This window comes from Papio anubis, chromosome 5, assembly GCF_008728515.1.
Source record: "Papio anubis isolate 15944 chromosome 5, Panubis1.0, whole genome shotgun sequence".
In the NCBI taxonomy this organism is placed as follows: Eukaryota; Metazoa; Chordata; class Mammalia; order Primates; family Cercopithecidae; genus Papio; species Papio anubis.
Genome location: NC_044980.1, coordinates 111604003 through 111615101, shown reverse-complemented (window position 1 = coordinate 111615101; position 11099 = coordinate 111604003).

Below are 11099 nucleotides of genomic sequence, written 5' to 3'. Positions count from 1 at the left end.
ACCAAAACCAGGCAAAGACATTATAAAAAAGATCTATACATAGAACAATATCTCCCATGGGTGACTACAGATCACTCTCTCATGAACATAGATGCAAACATCCTCAACAAAATATTAGCAAATTGAATCTAACAGTGTGTGAAAATAATTATATACCTCCCAAAGTGAGATTTATTTCAGGTGTGCAAGGCTGGTTCAATGTTTTAAAATCAAGTAATAAAATTCCTCACATCAGCAGGCTAAAGAAGAAAAATCACATGATTATATTAACAAATGTAGAAAATTTATTTGACAAATCTAACACTTGTTCATGATAAAAACTGTTCGTTAACAACAAATAGAGGGAATCTTTTAAACTTGAGGAAAAATAATCTACAGAAATCCTGCAGCAACATCATACTACTAGTAATACACTAGAAGTTCTCTTACTTACATTAGGAACAATGCAAGGATATGTCCTCTTACCACTCCTTTTCAACATCATGCTGGAAGTTCTGGCTAATGCAATAAGACAAGAAAAGATGATAACAGGTATACTAATTGGGAAAAAATAAATAAAACTATCTCTCTTTGCAGATGACTTGATCGTCTATATAGAAAATCTGAATGGCTTGACAAAAAATTCTCCTGGAACTAATAAGTGATTATAGATATGTTCCAGAATATAGGGTGACTATAACAAAGTCAACTGCCTTTCTGTGTAACAGCATTGAACAAACGGAATTTAAAAATAAAAACACAATACCATTACTTTAGTACCAAAAAAGAGAGAAACACTTAGATATAAATCTATCAAAATATGTGTAAGGCCTGCATGAGGAAAACTACAAAACTCAAATGAAGGAAATAAAAGAAGACCAAAATAAATAAATAAATAGATATCCCATAACCATGGATAGTTAGACTCAATACTGTCAGAATGTCATTTCTTTCCAACTTGACCTATAGATTCAAAGCAATCTCAAAAAAATTTCAATAATTTAGTTTGTGGATGTTGACAAATTAATTCTAAGGTTTATATGAAATGACAAAAGACCCAGAATAGCCAACACAATATTGTAGGAGAAAAACAAAATTGGAGGACTGATATAAAAGTAAACATATTTTATAATATGACTCAGCAATATGATCTAGTTTTTACCTGACATCAAGGCTGACTATAAAGCTACAGTAATCAAGATGGTATAGTATTGACAAAAGAATAGACAAATAGATCTATGGAACAGAACAGAGAGCCTAGAAGTAGACCCACATAAGTATAGTAAACTTCCTCGACAACAGAACAGATGTAATACAATGGAGTAAAGATAGTCTTTCCAGCAAATTGTGGTGTTCTTCTCAAACATACATGGCACAATCTCCAGGATAGGTCACATGTTAGGGCAAAAATCAAGCCTTAAATTTAAGAAGACTGGAATTATATCAAATATCTTTTCTGACTATCATGGTTTGAAACTAGAAATCAATAACATGAGGAATTTCAAAAAATTCACAAATGAGTGGAAATTAAACAACATGCTCCTGAACAATTGATGCATCAATGAAGAATTTAAGGGAAATAAAAAACATCTTAAGACAAACAAAAATAGAAACACAACATACCAAAAGCTAATGAAATGCAACAAAAGCAGTAAGATCAATATTTGTAGCAATAAATGCCTACATCTAAAAGAAGAAAGAGCTCAAATACCATAATGTTACTCCTCAAAGAATTAAAAAGAGAACTAACTAAGACCAAAGTTAGTAGAAGGAAGGAAATAATAAAGATTAGAGCAGAAATAAATAAAATAGAGAGTAAAAGAAATAGAAAAAATCAACAAAACTGAGTTGGTGTTTTTTTAGTTAAACAAAATCAACAAATCTTTAGCTAGACTGAGGAAAAAAAGAAGACTCAAATATATAAATTTAGAAATGAAAGAGGAGACATTACAACTGAGACAGCAGAAATACAAATGATCATAAGAGACTATGATGAACAATTTAGGCCAACAAATAGGATAACCTAGAAGAAATGCATAAATTCCTAGAAATGTACAACCTACCAACACTGAATCATGATGAAATAGAAAACCCAAACAACCAACAATTAAATGAGGAGATTGAATCAGTAATAAATAGTCCCATATGAATGAAATGCCCAGGATCTAATGGCTTCAACTGTTTAATTCTACCAACATTTAAACATGAACTAATACTAATCTTTCTCAAGCTGTTTCAAACACTGAAGAGAAAGAAATACTTCCAATATCTTTTTACAATGCCAACAGTATCCCGATAAAGCCAGAGAAGAACATTACAAGAAAATTACAGGTCAATATTCTTGATAAGCATACATGTAAAACTCTTCAACAAAATACTAGCAAACCAAATTCAACAACATATTAAGAGGGTCATCTACTATTATCAAGTGGGATTTATTCCTGAGATACAAGAATAGTTCAACATGCACAAATCAATAAATGTGATAGACCACATTAACAGAAAGAAGGACAAAAACTGTATGACCACCTGATTAGATACAGAAAGAGCATTTGACAAAATTCAACATCTTTTCATAATAAAAACTCCCTAAATAAGATGCAGAAGGAATGTACCTCAACACAATAAAGGCCATCTATGAGAAGCCTACATTGAGCATTATGCTCAATGGCAAAAATTTAAAGCCTCTCCTCTAATATCAGGAACAAGATGAGGATGTCCATTGTTACCAATTCTATTCAGTGCAGTATTGAAAGTCCTTGTCAGAGCAATTAGGGAAGGAAGAAGTAAAAGGTATCCAAATAGGAAAGGAAAAAATGAAATTGTCACTGTTTGCTGATGACATGATCTTATATATGGAAAACCCTAAAGACTTTACCAAAAGACTGTTAAAACTAATAAAGAAATTTAGTAAAGTTGCATGATACAAAACAATATACAAAAATCATTAATGTTTCTATGCACCACCAACAAAAAAGAAATCAAGACAGCAACCATTTTTACAACAGCTACAAAAATAAAATGGAATATTTAGGAAGAAATTTAATTAAGGAAGTGAAAGACCTGTCCACTCAAAACTGTAAGATAATTGATGAAGAAAATTGAAGAAGACACAAATAAATGGAAAGATAACTCAGGTTTACAGATTGTAAGAATTAATATTGTTAAAATGTTCACACTACCAAAGTGATCTGCAGTCAATGCAATCCTTATAGAAAAATCAATAAAATTTTTTGTAGAATAAATGATTCCAAAATACAGATGAAGCTATGAACCTTCAAAATAGTCAAAGCAATTGTAAGCAAAAAGTACAAAGATGGAGGCATCATATCACATGATTTAAAACTGTACTGCAAAGCTATAGTAATTAATACAACACAGTATTGTAGAAAAATAAAAAGACAAATTGACCCAATAGAACAGAGTGGACATCCCAGAAATGTACCCATGCATTATGGTCAGTTGATTTTTGTCAAAGGTGCCAAGAATAAACAATAGGAAAATAATCGTCTCTTCAATAAATGGTTCTGGGAAAACTGGATACTCACATGCAAAAGAATAAAATTGAACCCTTCTCTCACCATATATACAAAAATAAAACGGATTGATGACTAAAATTTAAGACACAAAACTGTAATCTAATCTAAGAAAACAAAGGAGAAAATCTCAGTGACATTAGTCTGACAATGATTTACAGGATATGACCCCAGAAGGGCAAGCAACAAAAGTAAAAAGAAACAATTGGGATTTAATAAAACTAAAAATCTTCTGTGTATCATAGGAAACAATTAACAGATTGAAGAGACAACCTAAAGACTGGGAGAAAATATTTGTATGCTATATATCTGATAAAGGGTTAATATCCAAAATATATAAGGAACTCAAACAACTCAATATCAAGAAAACAAAAATCCCAACTAAAAAGTGGGCAATGGATTTTAATAGCCATTTCTCAAAAGAAAACATACAAGTGACCAACAGAGATACGAATAGAAGCTATCATGGCTAATTATTAGGGAAATGCAAATTAAAACCACAATGAAATACTATTTCACACACATCAGAATGGTTATTACCCAAAAGATAAAAAATAAGTGTTGGTGAGGATGTGGAGAAAAGGAAACCCTTGTACCTTGTTGGTGAGAATGTAAATTAGTGCCACCTGATATAGTTTCTGTGTCCCCACCCAAATCTCATGTCGAATTGTAATTCCCAATGTTGAGGGAGGGATCTGGTGGGAGGTGATTGGATCATAGGGGCAGATTTTCCCCTTGCTGTTCTCATGATGGTGAGTGAGTTCTCATGAGATCTGGTTTTTTGGAAGTGTGTAGCACCTCCCTCTTCACTCTCTGTTTCTCCTTCCACTACATGAAGACATGCTTGCTTCCCCTTGCCCTTCCACCATGATTGTGAGTTTCCTGAGGCCTCCCCAGCCATGCCTCCTGTACAGTCTGTGAAACTGTGAGTCAATTAAACCTATTTTCTTTATAAATTACCCAATCTTAGATAGTTCTTCATAGCAATGTGAGAACAGATAAACGCAGATACTTGATGCAAGAGAAGTGGAGTATGTCTATAAAGATACCTGAAAATGTGGATGCAACTTAGGAACTGGGTAACAGGAAGAGGTTGGAATAGTCTGGAAGGCTCAGAAGAAGACAGGAAAGTGAGGGAAAATTTGGAATTTCCTAGAGACCTGAATGGTTGTGAGCAAAATGCTGACAGTGATATGGACAGTGAAGTCCAGGTCGAGGTGGTCTCAGATGGAGATGAGGATCTTACTGGGAACCAGAGTAAAGGCCACTCTTGCTATGCTTTAGCAAAGAGACTGGAAGCATTGCACCCTGCTCTAGGGAAATGTGGAACTTTGAACCTGAGATGATTTGGGGTGTTGGGTAGAAGAAATTTCTAAGCAGCAAAGCATTAAAGATGTAACCTGGGTGTTTCTAAAAGTGTATGTTCATATGCATGAAGAAGGAGATGCTCTGAAATTGGAACTTATATTTAAAAAGGAAGTAGAGCATAAAAATTTGGAAAATTTGTGACCTGAATATGTGGTAGAAAAGAAAAGCCAATTTTCTGGGAATAAATTCAAGCTGGCTGCAGATATTTGCATAAATAACGAGGAGCCTAATGTTAATACCCAAGATAACGGGAAAAATGTCTCCAGGGCATTTCAGAGAACTTCTTGGCAGTGTCTCTCATCACAGGCCCAGAGGCCTAGGAGGAAAAAATGGTTTTGTGGGCCAGGCTCTGGGCCCTGCTACTCTGTGCAGCCTTGAGACATGGCGCCCTGTGTCCCAGCCACTCCAGCCCAGCCATAGCTAAAAGGGGCCAAGGTACAGCTCAGGCTGTGGCTTCAGAATGTGCAAGCCCTAAGTCTTGGAAGATTCCATGTGTTGTTGGGCCTGCAGGTGAATAGAAGGCAAAAGTTTGAAGCTTGGAAGCTTCTGCCTAGATTTCAGTGGATATATAGAAACACCTGGATGTCTAGGCAGAAGTCAATGGAGAACCTCTACTATGGCAGTGTGAAGGAGAAATGTAGGGTTGGAGGCCCTGCACAGAGTACCCACTGGGGCACTGCCTAGTGGAGCTGTAAGAAGAGGGTCATTGTCCTCTAGACCCCAGAATGGTAGATCCACCGACGACTTGCACTGTGTGCCTGAAAAAGATGCAGACACTCAACACCAGCTCATGAAAGCAGTCATGGGGGCTGTAACCTGCAGAGCCACAGGGTTGGAGCTTCCCAAGGCCTTGGCAGCACAGCCCTTGCATCAGTGTGGTCTGGATGTGAGATGTGGCGTCAAAGGAGATTAGTTGGGAGCTTTGAGATTTAATGACCACCCTGCTGGGTTTTGGACTTGCATGGGGCCTGTAGTCCCTTTGTTGTGGCCAATTTGTCCCTTTTGGAATGGGGGCATTTAACCAATATCATACACCAGTTGTATCTTGGAACTAACTTTTTTTTTTATATTTTTAGACTCATAAGCAGAAGGGACTTGCCTCGTCTCAGAAAAGACTTTGGACTTGGACTTTTGAGTTAATGCTGGAATGAGTTAAGACTTTGGAGGACTGTTGGGAAGGCATAATTGTGTTTTGAAATGTGAAAAGGACATGAGATTTGGGAGGCGCCAGGGGCAGAATGATATGGTTTGGCTCTCTGTCCCCACCAAAATCTCATGTTGAATTGCAATTCCCAATGTTGGGGGAGGAACCTGGTGGGAGGTTTTTGGATCATGGGGATCGATTTCCCCTTTGCTGCTCTTGTGATAGTGAGTTCTCACAAAATCTGGTTGTTTAAAAGTGCGTAGCACTTCCCCCTTTGCACACTCTCTCATGCTGCCTTGTGAAGATGTGCTTGCTTCCCCTTTGCCTTTTGCCCTTCACTATGATTGTGAGTTTCCTGAGGCCTCCCCATCCATGCCTCCTGTACAACCTATGGAGCTGTTAGCCAATTAAACCTCTTTTCTTTATAAATTACTCAGTCTCAGGTAGTTCTTTATAGCAATGTGAGAACAGACTAATATGCCGCCATTATGGAAAATGTTATGAAAGTTCCTCAAAAAAATAAAAATAAAACTACCATATGATCCAGAAATTCCACTTGTGAGTATTTACTCAAAATATTTGAAATTACTTTGTCAAAGAGATGTCTACACTCTCATGTTTATTGCAGCACTATTCACAATAGCCAAATGTTGGAATCAATGTAAATATTCATTAATAGATGAGAGGATAAAGAAAATATGGTCCATATACACAATGGGATTCTATTCGGCCTTTGAAAAGAAGGAAATTGTCATTTATGACAACATTGGTGAAATCGGAGAACATTATCCTAAGTGAAATAAACCAGGCTCAGAAAGACAATACTGCAATGTTCTCACTTATATGTGGAATCTAAAATGTTTGAATTCATGGAAGCAGAGAGTGGAATGGTATCTGCAGAGGATGGGGTTGGGGTAAATTGGGAGATGATGGTCAAAGGGTACAAAATCTCAGTTAGACATGAGGAATAAGGTTTTTTTGGAGAATTGTTACACAGCATTGTGAATATAGTTAATATTAGTGTGCCATACTTTTCTAAAATGCTGAGAGTTAATTTCAAATTTTCTCAACACAATAAATAGCTTGATTTAATTATTCCACATTTTATCATAAATTGGTAACATCACTTTATACTCCATAAATATACGCAATTATAAATTGTCAATTTGCAATTTAAAAAATTGTGATTGAATAATTGTATATCCATACTTGAAAAAGTGAATCTGGACATAGGCCATATACTTGTTACAAAAATGAACTCAAAATAGGTTACAGACTGAAATGTAAAATGTAAAATATAAAAATGCTAGGAAATAGTATAGGAGAAAACCTAGATGAACTTGATGATTTCAATGTAATATTCATATTAGATATGGCACCAAAGACAAAGCCATGAAATAAATTATTGGTAAACTGGACTTCATTAAAAGTAAAAACTTCTGCCCTACAAAAGGCAATATCAAGAGAATGAGAAGACAAGCTGCAGACTGGGAGAAAATATTTGCAAAAGACATGTCTGATAAAGGACTGTTATCCAAAATAGACAAAGAACTCTTAAAACTCCACGTAAGAACTCAAACAACCCAATTTTTGAAATGGTTCAAAGACCCTGACAGACCCCTCACCAAAGAAGATTTACAGATGGTAATTAAGCATATGAAAAGATGCTTCTCATTACAGATCATTGGGGAAATACAAATTAAAACAACAGTGAGATACCTTTGCACACTATTACAATGGCCGAAACCCGGAACACCAAATGCTGATGAAGCTGTGGAACAACAGAAACTCTCATTCGTTGCTGGCGGGAATGCAAAATGCTATGGCCACTTTGGAAGACAATTTGGAGGTCTTACAAAACTAAAAATACTCTTACCATATGATCCAGCAATAGTGCTCCTTGCTATTTACCCAAAGGAGTTGAAAACTTATGTCCACACAAAAACCTGCCCACAGATGTTTATAGCAGGCTTTTTTTTTTTTTTTTCTTTTTTCTTTTTTTGTAATTGCTAAACCTTGGAAGCAACCAAGATATCCTTCAGTAGGTAAGTAGATAAACTGTGGTACCTCCAGGCAATGGAATACTTTTTAGCAATAAAAAGTAGCACTAGTTGAAAAAAGAAATCTGAAAAGACTACATGCAGTATGACTAACTATATGACATTCTGGAAAGGGAAAAAGTATGGCTACCGTAAAAGGATTAGTGGTTGCCAGGGATTGGGGGTGGAAGGTAGGGGAGAGAGAGGAATAGGTAGAACACAGATGTTTAAGTTAGTGAAATTACTTTATATGATAGTGTAATGATGGATACAAGTCATTGTATATTTGTCCCAACTCAGAGAATTAAATGTGCAACACCAAGAATTAACACTGATGTAAAAAACTATGGACTTTGGGTTATAATGTGTCAATGAAGGTTCATCAGTTGTAACAAATGTACCGCTCTGGTGGCGGAGGCTGATAATGGAGGAGGCTTTGCATGTGTGCAGCAGAAGGTATATGAGAAATATCTGTACCTTTCTCTAAATTTTGCTGTAAGCCTAAAACTTCTCTAAAAAATAAAAATTATTTAAAATGTTTAACAACGACGACGGAAAGATGTACCCTCCCAATGGTGACAAAAATCATATTTTAGACCTTCTTCAACTAGAGCAGAGAAAAGAAAACACGAGTCACACTCAGCAGTCTATCCATCTACACTTTCATTTTCTGCCTCTAGGCAGGGACTGAATCTACTTTGGTTTTCCATCCCCAGGATCTAGCACAATGTTTGCCACAGAGAAGGTCCAAATAAGCTCTTACTCCATTCAGTTGATAGTGCATGCACATGTGCAGAAGTCCTTATAGACTATCCTGCCTCCCAGCTATGGGAGATCCTTAGATTGGAAAGACTCTGGAGACCTTTCTTGGACAATCTACAATAGAATACAGTTTCTGAGCAATATCTTTAAATGGCGTAAGAAAATCCAGCTTTGATTCTTCTCAGCCTTCTAAAACTACCACATGCTAAATTTCAGTATCACTTCTTGGCATAGCATGAATATATTCATTTGAGCATTCTTTTTTTGCTGCCGAAATGTAAAAAGTGTCTTGTTCTTAAAGTGATAATAAACTACCTACCAATTTCTCTAAGAAATTTTCATGTTCATTTTAAGTGTGTAGGTAAAACCAGCTACCTGTCGTGGGGGCTGGTCACAGCTAAAGCATCTCCCTGTTTCAGCATTAAAAAACCCAGCAGTAAACATCATTTTCCCATCACATTGTAGAGCCCTGTTACTGCTTTCAGGGGAGCACCCCCTCCCTCAAATGGCAGCTTTTTGGCTCCATATTTGCCCCTGGAAGGCCCACTGACCCCATGAAAGCTGTTACTTCTTATAATCCCAGATGATCAGATTCTGTTAAAATCTAACCAATAGGAACCTAGAGTAGGCAATTCAGGCATTAGAACAAATTTAGTTCTCAGAGTTGCTAGATTCTTTATTTTTAGTCCACTTCATTCTCCAGCTCAGGAGCAATGATCTTTGTAAAGTGTCTTAAGAGCCTTAGAATAAATAAAAACGATAAATGTTGATCTTCCTGGTCTCTTTCCAACCCTAAAATTCTGTGATTCATTTCTTCTTAAGGCCTCACATTTTCAAGGCCCAAAGATCTTTAAATAACAAGCCAATGTAAATAGCAAGTAATGGGCCCTGATACATGCCCTGAACTGAAGGGATAGCCAAAGGAAAAAAAAAATGTGAGAAAATGAAATACAGTGGGAAATATCTTTATAGTTGCCATCAGAGATGGTAGGAAGCCTCAAAAACTGCCCTTGAGAGCAACTCAAAACTAAGCAGGCTATTAAAAACAAGCAGATATCATTTACTGTCTTCCCCAAACTGTTCTTTTAGAAGGTCGATAGTTTTAACTTCACCATTCCAAGTGTCATGATGAGGCATTAGGCAGCCAGCTGTCCCCAGCACACTATGATATCCAGACCTGGGTTTGCTAAAGGTGCATAGATTGTTAGCAGTCCACGGGTGAGTTGTATTCTGGCCAAGCATTCAGCCTGGCAATAAGAAATGCATTTTCATTTTTCCCCCATCACAAAAGGAAGTTTTACCTAGAAATTGGATAAAACAAAAAAGTCAAATCTATTTTTGGCTCCTGGAGTCTTCCCACAACTTCCTTATCTTTCCTCAAGCCATCTTCCTGGCCAGTCTTCCCCTTAGATATTATCATACCCATAGCTAACATTGTCATTGTACCTTTTCGCGTCTGCTGAAAATAAAATTGTCCACCAACACCTGGAACAATTTCTCTGAAGTTCCCACAACATGTTCTTTGCCGTACTTCCTGCTTCCATTTTCCTGAACCTTTCACACTCAGAATCTATAACTAATACCTCATATTTGGAGACAGTTTTTATTCTTGACTTTTTATTTTCCTCCATTGTCGTCTTTCTTTTGTAGATATTGCCCGAGGTGCTTACCAATGGGCAGCACTGATAGAAGTCAATAAAAGTAGTAGTAAAACTGTCCACTGTTTGCATTAAAAATGTTCATACCAGAAGCCAGGCTGTGCAGAGGGTACAAGAATATTTATTTTTTTGCTGCCCTTTCAGGTTGAAATAGAAACAATGGCCTTAAAAAACAGGCCTTTTGCATGCTGGTCCATGTTTTTTGCTTAGAATTTTCACAATGACATCTAGAATACTGAGTATTTTCCTGTCATAATTTTTATGTAAAGAGCTAAAAAGTATAATAAGCAATATTCATTTGGCAACTGATATGAAGTGACTTTATACATTCTGTGTGTTTTTGATTCCACAAAGCAATTTTTATTGCAATTTTTTGGTGCAATACACACTCAAAGGGCTAATGTGCTTGGTGTTTAATCTGCTGATATTATCTATGTTGCTCTCTTTTATCCTTTAGTATATGTCTTTGTGTCAGGGAGAGCATGATGTTCTGTCTTCCAGCTTTCAAAGTTTTATTTCCCAAAGCACCAAAGAGTAAATAACTTAGAAGAAGAGAAAAGGCTGCCACAGTATCTTACTAATGAAGAGGATCTTGGCTGTTTTCAGAATGTTC